This window comes from Dendrobium catenatum, unplaced genomic scaffold (genome assembly GCF_001605985.2).
Source record: "Dendrobium catenatum unplaced genomic scaffold, ASM160598v2 fragScaff_scaffold_1408, whole genome shotgun sequence".
Classification (NCBI taxonomy): Eukaryota; Viridiplantae; Streptophyta; class Magnoliopsida; order Asparagales; family Orchidaceae; genus Dendrobium; species Dendrobium catenatum.
The window spans coordinates 416537-426374 of NW_021319870.1; positions in this window are offsets into that span (position 1 = coordinate 416537).

A 9838-nucleotide genomic window follows, 5' to 3' on the forward strand; every position below is an offset into this window, starting at 1 on the left:
ATCCTTGAAGCAACCCTTGTGAATCCCCTCACAAGCTCCCCCTCACAAGATCCTCTCTCTCTCTCCCCCCTCTCCCTCTCTCTTTCTCTCCTTTAGGTTTTCTCAGGTCAAGACAGCAGCCAAGGATGTTCAAAAATGTTGAACAAGAGCTCTTACATAGAAGAGCTTCAAAGGAGCTCATTAATTGCAAGTTGCCCACAATATTATCCAGGCCAATATGGAAATCGTCCTGGCCGATCAGTACAAATCTCAGCAGATCGGCCAGAGCATCACCCTGAATGCAAAATGGATGATTGAAAATTAGCTTGATCGTCCCGGAGGATCTCACGATCAGCCAGGCCGATCAGTTCAAATTAGAGGAAAATCATCCAGAGCATCGCCCTGAATTTATGCTGGCCAATATTTAACGTCCAGAAGTAACTAAGATTTTTGAATAGATCGTCCTGGCCGATCCTGAGATCGTCCAGGACGATATGATCGTATCAATCATCCTTAATTACTTCCTTTATTTGTCTGATTAATTAAGGCATAATTGTGAATATCGTCCAGGCCGATCCAAGATCGTCCTGGCCGATTTCCAAAAATATAAAATACCTTAATTGTTTATGGTGACAATTTCTTTCTGTTTTGAGCTTATCGTCCTGGAAGATACACGTATCGTCCAGGATGATCTGTTAATGACTGCTGCCTTAACTAAGAATCCTGAATAGAATCTCTATTTTAAACTAGATCGTCTAGGACGATACAAATATCGTCCTGGCCGATGTGAGTAAAAATTGAAATTTTAAGTCTCTCAAGTGTGTGTGTGTTGGGTTACTTAGCATCAGCCTCTTTGAACATTACAAATAGACTCAAGAAGAGAAAAGTAAAATACAGACTGACTCAACCCTAACCTATGCAAACTTGAACTGGCTTCGTTTGTTCGTCCGATCTTTGATTCTTGAAAAGTTAGAAGTAACATACAGTCCAAGAGAATCAATAGTGTTTGTCAATCATCAAAACATAAGTCATGAAAATAGATTTGCAACATAACTTCCTTTAGTGGTGTAATTTTCTTTTCCAAATAAAAATCTATCTCAAATCAACAATTGGACTATGCAATTGAGATATTTTTCAATCTTGCTACATTAATCTATCTTGTATATATAATGTTCAAAGTGTTTATTTTACCTTCAAATTTTTTGAAATCTTATTGTTGCATTTATCATATGAGTTTTTATTCTATTTTGTTATTCATTCTTCTTTATATTAGAGAGTGAGTTTTTATTCTCTAATATTTGGAAGATATAATCACAATTGAGAGTATTTAAGAATTTTGGAAAAGGGACCTAGCTTGCAAAATTAAATGATAAAAATTGGCCAATGATGCCAAAATCAAAAGATGCGCAATGTCACCAAATTAATATATATATATATATATATCAAAAATCAAAAGATGCATAAAGAGCACCAATCAAATTGATAAGAGGTATAAAATGAGCCCATCAAAAGTAAGCTCCTTCCCTTTCAAAATTTTTAAATCTTAGATGAATTTATGTGTCACTTGATATTTTTTAAAGGCTTAATTTCAGGATTCTTGATCATAACTAATTACTTTGATATATTATTTTATAAAATATTTTTTTAAAACCAAGTTTTGAATGGATTTCTTTTTCTTATTCAATTGATTTTTCTAATTTAGATCTTTATTTTCAAAAGAAGTTTTACCCTGGGAGAATTTTGAGTTAGGGATAACAGGATCGGTTGTGTTACCAATTTTTTTGGATTCTGACGATGTTAATTCATTGACTTACAAGTCTTTAAAATCAATCTCATGGAAACTATGTCATATTCATGCCTTGATAAAAAAACATTTTATTTTTGGTCATTTTTATGTCTTTATCATATCTTATTTTTATCATTTTCACTTGATTTTAATGTTTTTGGGCATTGTTTGATCATCTCCATCCATCCACTATTTTAAACTTTTTCTCACATCATCCTAGACGATATTACTATCGTCCTGGATGATCAGTTCAATTTACTTCTAAAATTCCATCTATTGGCTGTTCTGACCTTTTTTCTCTTTATCGTCCTGGACGATATGATCATCTTCTGCTTCAATCATTTTATCATCTTGGATGATCCTCTTTCATCCTGGATGATGCTTTTACTCCTTGCTCAATTATTGGTAATCGTCCCGTACGATCCACCTATTCATTCGGGATGATACACGTGGAAATACGTTTAATAAGCCTTAAATTTATTGGTATGATCCATTATTGGAGAATCGTCTCAGACGATCCACCTGTTCATCTGGGACGATACAGGTGGCAGTGTATTTAAATGCTTTAAATTTGGTCAATACAATTCATTATTGTTCATCTTCCTATACAATCCACCTAATTGTCCTGGACAATCTTCTTTTTCAATGATCGTATGGATTATAGCCTCGGGATGATCGCCTATGTCTAATCATCCCGGATGATTTGACCGCCTTTTTTGACCAATCTTCCTGCCACAATTATTGCACTAGATCATCTTGTATGATTCTGTGATTGTCCTAGACGATATGGCTGATTCTTTAAATTCAGAGCCCCTCTAGGCAATTTTCTCACACCATCTCCTTATACTAGCCTTCTACTTCCTCTTTTCTTGTTATTCGTGATCATAGCAGGAGGCAAGTGATCTCTCCACCCTTCTGAAAGTTCCTCGAGGGCAATTCTGGACCCTCGATTCCTTGAGGCGGATGATCAAGCCACCTACCAATGATACAAGACGGCCAGCATCATTGTCTCCCGGTCCGTTAACCCAAACCATCTATCTTATCCGGTCTTGGATGACACTAAAAATCCCTATAATCTTGTATAGGTGTGGGAGGTTAAATACATAAACGTAGCAGTTGATTTAGATCAATGACATGATTTAGATCCTGAAGTTCTATAGCCTTCTTGATCACATCCATTTGATTCATGATCCGACAGCTAGCTTTAATCCTATATTTACACAGTCGGTAGGTAATCATTGGCCTTATAATTAGAGTGTGTCAAGTGTAAAAACAAATCTGATTGAGTAAATTTAGGCTTATTTAATTCAAAAATCATAAAAAACTTCAAAATTTCATTTCTTCCTCCACACTTAGCTGATTTAGGTGTTCTTAGGCTCATTGGAAAGGTCTTGAGGAGACCTAACAAAGTTTATAATTCCTAGCCATAACACTATACGAACTCATCTGAATTCCAATAATTCTATTTTTTGTATTTTAGCATTTATGGTGAAATTATGTGTCACCAGTGCTTGGGAATTTAGGAGAGTGAATTTGGGCATGTCTCTGACATATCCAAATTTTCTTTCAATTATTTGATGTGTTTAAGGGCATGCATGACCCAATTCAAGCTTAGGGGTCATGGTTTTACCCGTAAGTTCAAATTAGTCTTATAACCATTCAAATGAGATTTAGGATTTAGATTTTTCTATGTTTATTGTGCTTACACTATGGAGTTTAGAGCCACTGATTGTAATCCCATCAAAACTTAGGGTAATGACCTAAGAATTTTCTAAGGTAACCTAGAGGTTACCTTGGGCGGCTTGGTTAGCCACCTTAGAGAGCTTAATATAGGCCTAAATTCAGAAGATTTGGACCATGAGATCAGGTGATCTCATGGTACAAAATTCACTAGATTTGATACCCATTTGGTTCACCAACTAAGAACCCCAAAATCCTCCTCTAGATTTGACATAAAAACCTAATTAATTCATTAAAATTTTATATTAAATCCAAAAAAATTATACAATACCTCTAATTTCTTCTAATCAAACCCTTAATTAATGAAAAATAAAAACACTATCAAATAAGCCCTTATTTCACTTTACTTTAAGTTCCAAAGACAATCAACAATTAATTATAATATTTAATTAGAAAATTTTAAAAATCTTAAAATTCCCCAAATTCTTATTAACATTGCCTTAGGTCATTTCTAACCTATGTGGGTAATCCCAAGAGGTTTAGGATTGATTTGGATCAAAAATAAAAAAAATCTCCTTAATTAAGGCAATTTAGAAATTACAAAAAATACTTAACTTTGAAAAATAATAAATAATTCTAGAAAAATATAATTTAAAAAAACTAAAAGCCATTCAAATCCAATTAAAATGTAGTATTTTCTAAAATATCAAAATCCCAAAATTAAGTCATAGTGAAAAAGTCAACTTTCCAGTCAACCGTAGTTCAAAACTAGGTTTAAACTTCAAAAAATCATAACTTTTTATAGAAAACTCTAAATTTAGTAAACTAGTAGTCTAATTACTTATCTTAGGGTTTAATATTTTTTAGAAATATGAACTATCAAAATTAACTTTAATTTTAAAAGTCAACTTTCAACCCCTTAATTAATGCGATTTTAATGGCATTTGGCAAAAAGCTAACACATTGGGATACCTCTTACTTGGAGCTTCTATCTATTCTTTCCATCAAAGAAGTCACTAGAGATTGGATGTATTCTTACAAAGGTATGATCATTGAAGGTGATAATCAAAATGTTATTAATTTTATTAATAGCATTTTGAAGAAAGGTAGCAATGAGGTGGGTGACCTTTCTTTTATTAAAGATTTTAATTTTGTCTTTTTTAATTGTGTTGGTAGAAATAGTAATAAGTTAGCAGACTTTTGTGCTAACTATGCTTGTTTTAGTTCTTTTATTTGGGAGGATTTAGTTGCGAATAAGGTTCCTCACACTTTTATTAAAGTGTTAAAGGAGGAATCCGTTATTTTTTTTATATAAAAAGTTTATTGCTTTTCTTCAAAAAAAAAGATAATTCTGAATAATTCCAAAATTTCAATAATTTGTTAAAATTCCAAAAAAATCTAACTTGATTAATAAATCCATTCAACAAATAATTTAATTCACAACAACCACTCCAAAGATGAAGTATATGATAAACTACTCCCAGTTGCAAGGCTAAGTGTCCCAATGAGGCCTTGTTTGTCGATCCTAATGGCACAACCCCATGAACGAATTGAATGGAGTGTGAAACTTTTAATTTAAATAAATATTAATTATTTAACCAAACTAAAATCTCTAATCTAATTAAAGAAACTAGATTTTTAGGATGGACTACTCTGGGATGTGGGGCTAAGTGTCCTAAGGATGCCTAGTTCCTCGAGCCTGGTGGAACATGTCATGAACCGGTTGATAAAAAATATAATTTAATCTAATCCTTAAAATAAATAACTTATCCAATTAATTAAAAACCATTGGTCCCCTGATCTCTAACTTATCAAATTCATCTAATCAATCAACCTCAAAAATGAATTTTAAAACAAGCCTTTATATATTAATATTTGAACTCTAACAAAAGTTTCTCTATTGACCTTTGACAAGCATGAACATTAGAAAGTTTGAATAAAATACCCAGCTTAGGATATACCCTAGCTACACAACCTTTAGTACACATGTTAGATAGTTTGTTAGGATAACCAACGCTAGTCTATGCTAGGTTGGTTTTACTTTACCACTATATGTTGGGTTTTCCATGATTTCATTATATGATGTGATTAAAATGTGCTTAATGTATGTATTTATTTACCTTTATTATACTATATGAATTGATGAGATGGGCAATAGTTTACCCTTAGGTTTGGACCGATTTGATTGCTCACTGAGTTTTCTATAGGTGGCCACACTCGTGCAGGATAATAAAAGAGGGCTAAATTAATAATTATTATAAATGTTATAGGTACTTTAGTTGTTTGGCTCCCAAATGAACAAGAGCATGGCCAAGTGTGATTTACTTTACTATACATATATATAAACTACTTGGGATGTGTTTCATTTTTAAATGCTTAGGATAATCTTATTTGAGAGTCTAGATTTTTATTTTTATATCAATACAATTTATTTAAGAGTTAATAGTTGTGAAAGTTACTCTTTGAGTTGGGATACATGTATCCAAAATTTGATTCTAAGGGGGAAAGGATACCCCTCTCGGGGACAATCTTTTTCCATTTGGAAGCTTAATTTTAGATTACTTCAATACCAAAAGGGGAAAAGAATAACCTCCCCCTTAGGGGAAAAGAGTAACCTCCCCCTTAGGGGAAGAGTTTCCTTTTTCATTTGGGTATCCAGGTACGATGGATCCAAGGAGTTTAAAAATAAAAGGATGAAGATTTGAAGATAAAAAGTATCCCACTCAAAGTCTACTTGCATCAGTCATAGGATTAGAATCTGGGTTTGTGGTTAGTGGTGCCCTGCTACTTTTAATTTTTATAATTCTGGGTGCTAATAAATGGGTCATTTGCCTCATGATTATACTTTATTGAATTAATTTAATTGATTAATGTACTTGATTTGATTTGATTGCATATAGGATTGCCTACTTGTTCTAATTTTTTGGCATTTTTGTGTCGTCTTTTATTTTAGCTTAAATACATGGAGGCTCAAGAGGCACATCAAAACTTTTTCTACTTAAATTAATTAAAAATTTTAGCTTAAATAGAAACTCAAATGGTCTAAGAAGTAAGCCCGGGACTTCCAGTAATCAGCCTAAACCTATTTTTACATTCTCTTCCTTCTTATGCACCTCCCTGACTTTTGGTTCTAGTAAACCACCTGGCCATTAAGGGTGCAGTTCTGTCAAAGGGATGTTGTACAATCTCTAGTAAAAAAAATGTTTTCAATCCTTATTCAAAATTTTACATATTCATTTTATGTATTCAATAAAGATTATTAACATGCATTGCAATATAAATTAATTTAAAATGAGTCTAAAATTTTAATTAGATAAGTCCAAATTTTATACTGCATTAACTAGGTTCAAAATATTATACTCTAGTGTCCAAATTTAAATTTAGGATCTAGGGAAGATTCTAAATCACAATACCCCAACCTTCGAGAATATATCCAAAATTTATAATAAATTACTCACCTCAAATAAAAGATTATCTCGATCCAAAATTTAAAGTCCAACACTAGGATTAGGTTAGGGCACTTTTGAATTATTTTAGAATCCCAAAGTTCCTCCTACCACTACTTCGTTGACTTCATAAATAAGTGTTCAAAATTCAATCCAATCCTTATTGAAACTTCAAATTCACCTTCTTTGACATCACTCCTAGAAAATCTCTAAATAAAATTTATGTCATTATTTTAATCGAGAGTATTCATAGGAGACTCCATTTTTCTGACCATGTAATTAACTATGAGGGCTTGCACTCATAAGAGATTTAGAATCCACATCAATTTTTTTAAAACTCAACTAATATTTCTTTTAAGAAATCAAACTTATAATGATCATCATCGTCAAAATCGAATGATTTCTAATTGATGATATTTTCTTTCTTCAAGGAGATATATCTTGTGTTGACATTAATTCAAATATGAAATAAATGATCACTTCTCTTAATTATCGCGGTTAGATATTTGACTAAACTTCATTTAGACCCTCTATAGTCATATGTGGTTCTCCGCTAAATCAGGGTACGACATTTAAGATAAAATCCACAAATTTGGGTCTGAACCTGTAAGGAGATTTTATCTCCTCCTTTTAAGGAGGTATATTATTCCTAATAGTTTGTTCGAATTCAGAATTGAAATTTAAATTTAACACCTAATTTTTCCAAAAAAAAAATAATAATTTAGATTTGTTTTGCACCTCACAAGACAAATCTTCTTTTCAACACCAATATGATACCACAAAATCTAGTCACACCCAAACCCAATTAGGATGATCCCAACATATTCAGCTAAGACAAGAAATTCCCAAGGTCTAGCTTTGGAATGTTCATAGTCTCTTCCAATTTCATTTCAAATAAAACTATAGGCAACAAAGCTAATAAAACTTTCATACTAAAAATAAACTCATCCATAAAGTTTCTTTCATTTCATCAAAATAATATCTACGCTACAGTATATGATTACAAACAAGAGCTACATAACTAAATAATAAACTAGCCATGACTATACAAAAATCAAAATAGAGAAATAATTATAACCTTATATCTGATCCTGAACTTCTAATCGATAGTCTTTTTCTCTTTCCCAGATCATAAAAACCAGAAGCAAAATCACAATGAGCTATAACAGCTCAATATGCGACACAAACAGATATAAATTTTAACTTCTTTCACTAAATTTTGTTAAATATTTAAAAGCAATTAAATGTAATATAATAAATCACTATATTGAGAAATGCAATTGGAGTATAGTAGTTATTCTATTATTTAAATAACATCATTATGAAAATAAATAAATTTTAATTCATATCATAGAGCAGTTTATATCATGTTCCCTGGACTTAAGAGAATCTCCAAGAATTCTAATCCCTTATGACTCCCTTTTATGCTTATAGCATCAGAACATGCTCTTAGGCACTAGAATATTACTTAAATCCACAAGAACATGCTTTAAAGGCACCAGAATATTCCTTGACACACATATAATCTCAAAGGATTACGCCCCTTATAGTTCTGAGCATATGTTTTTCAATTATATAAGCATACATTTTATCACATAGGTATATATTTTAGCACATAGTAATAGCTAAAGTAAAATTTAGCACATGTCAGAATTTCATAGCGTTTTTTAACGGTAGACAACAAAACTTTCTACCGAGCAAATTTCATAATGTTATAACATAACCAAATTATAAAGGATTATGTAAAATATTACTTTAAGAAATTTATTATACTACTAAATTATTTTTTGGTGTTCAAATTAATTTTTATTTAATTAGAATTGTATAAATTCCAAGATATCAAGTATAAAATTTTTAGAAAATTTTAAAAAATATTTATAATCATAATCTCCATGTCATATAAAAAGTTGCATAGTAAAACTTTTTACAGTCCAAAGTTATGCAAGGTTTTTTCTAACGAAAATATAAATTTAATAAAAAATTATTATAAAATTTTGTATTTTTTGAAAACAAAGATAGGCATAATATGACCTGTTGAGTCTAGTGAATAGGTTGTTAAACCTAAGTTAATGTCCCAAGGCTACCAAAAGGGGGGGGGGGATGAACTGGTATTTTAAAAATTATCCCTCTTTTTGATCTTTTAAACCGAAAGTAAACTTTAATGAATTTTTTTATAAAAAGTTTTTCAACCACAACTTTTTAAACAAAAAAAGCATAAAATAAAAAGCAGTGAAAATAAAAAACACAAGAATTATAGTGGTTTGGTTTAAACCAGACCTACATCCACTCCCCATACACACCCTCTGAGTATTATACTAATACCAATAGTGTCTCTCATTTTGCACCCACAGCAAGGCAAGCCTTTACAAACACTCTTTCCACCACTACCCGGTGCGGTAGAGAACCGTTGTCCTTTTACACTATCACCAGTATTAGAAGAGAACCGTCCGTCCTTTCACACTCTCCTAGTGTGGGCAGAGAACCCTTCATCCTTTCACACTCTCCTAGTATGGGCAGAGAACCCTTCGTATTTTCACTCTCTCCTAGTGTGGGCAGAGAACCCTTCGTCCTTTCACACTCTCCTAGTGTGGGTAAAGAACCCTTCGTCCTTTCACACTCTCCTAGTGTGGGCAGAGAACCCTTCGTCCTTTCATACTCTCCTAGTGTGGGCAGAGAACCCGATCTCCTTGATAGATCTTCTCAAAAGAAATCTAGAAGGAAGAAAGAAAAGAGTGAAGTAATCTCAAATCACAAGTAGGAAATCTTACCTTTGAACATCAAGTGAAGCCTTCACGCTCCAGTGGTAGGAATCCTCCTTTGAATGCTCTCTCACACTCTCTCCTTGCCTCTTCTTCCAATAAGCATGAAGATCAATGAGCAAACAGATTTGGTGGCAGTAAAAATTGGACCTTATATAGGAGAGATAAGAAAAACTGTCCAAAACTAC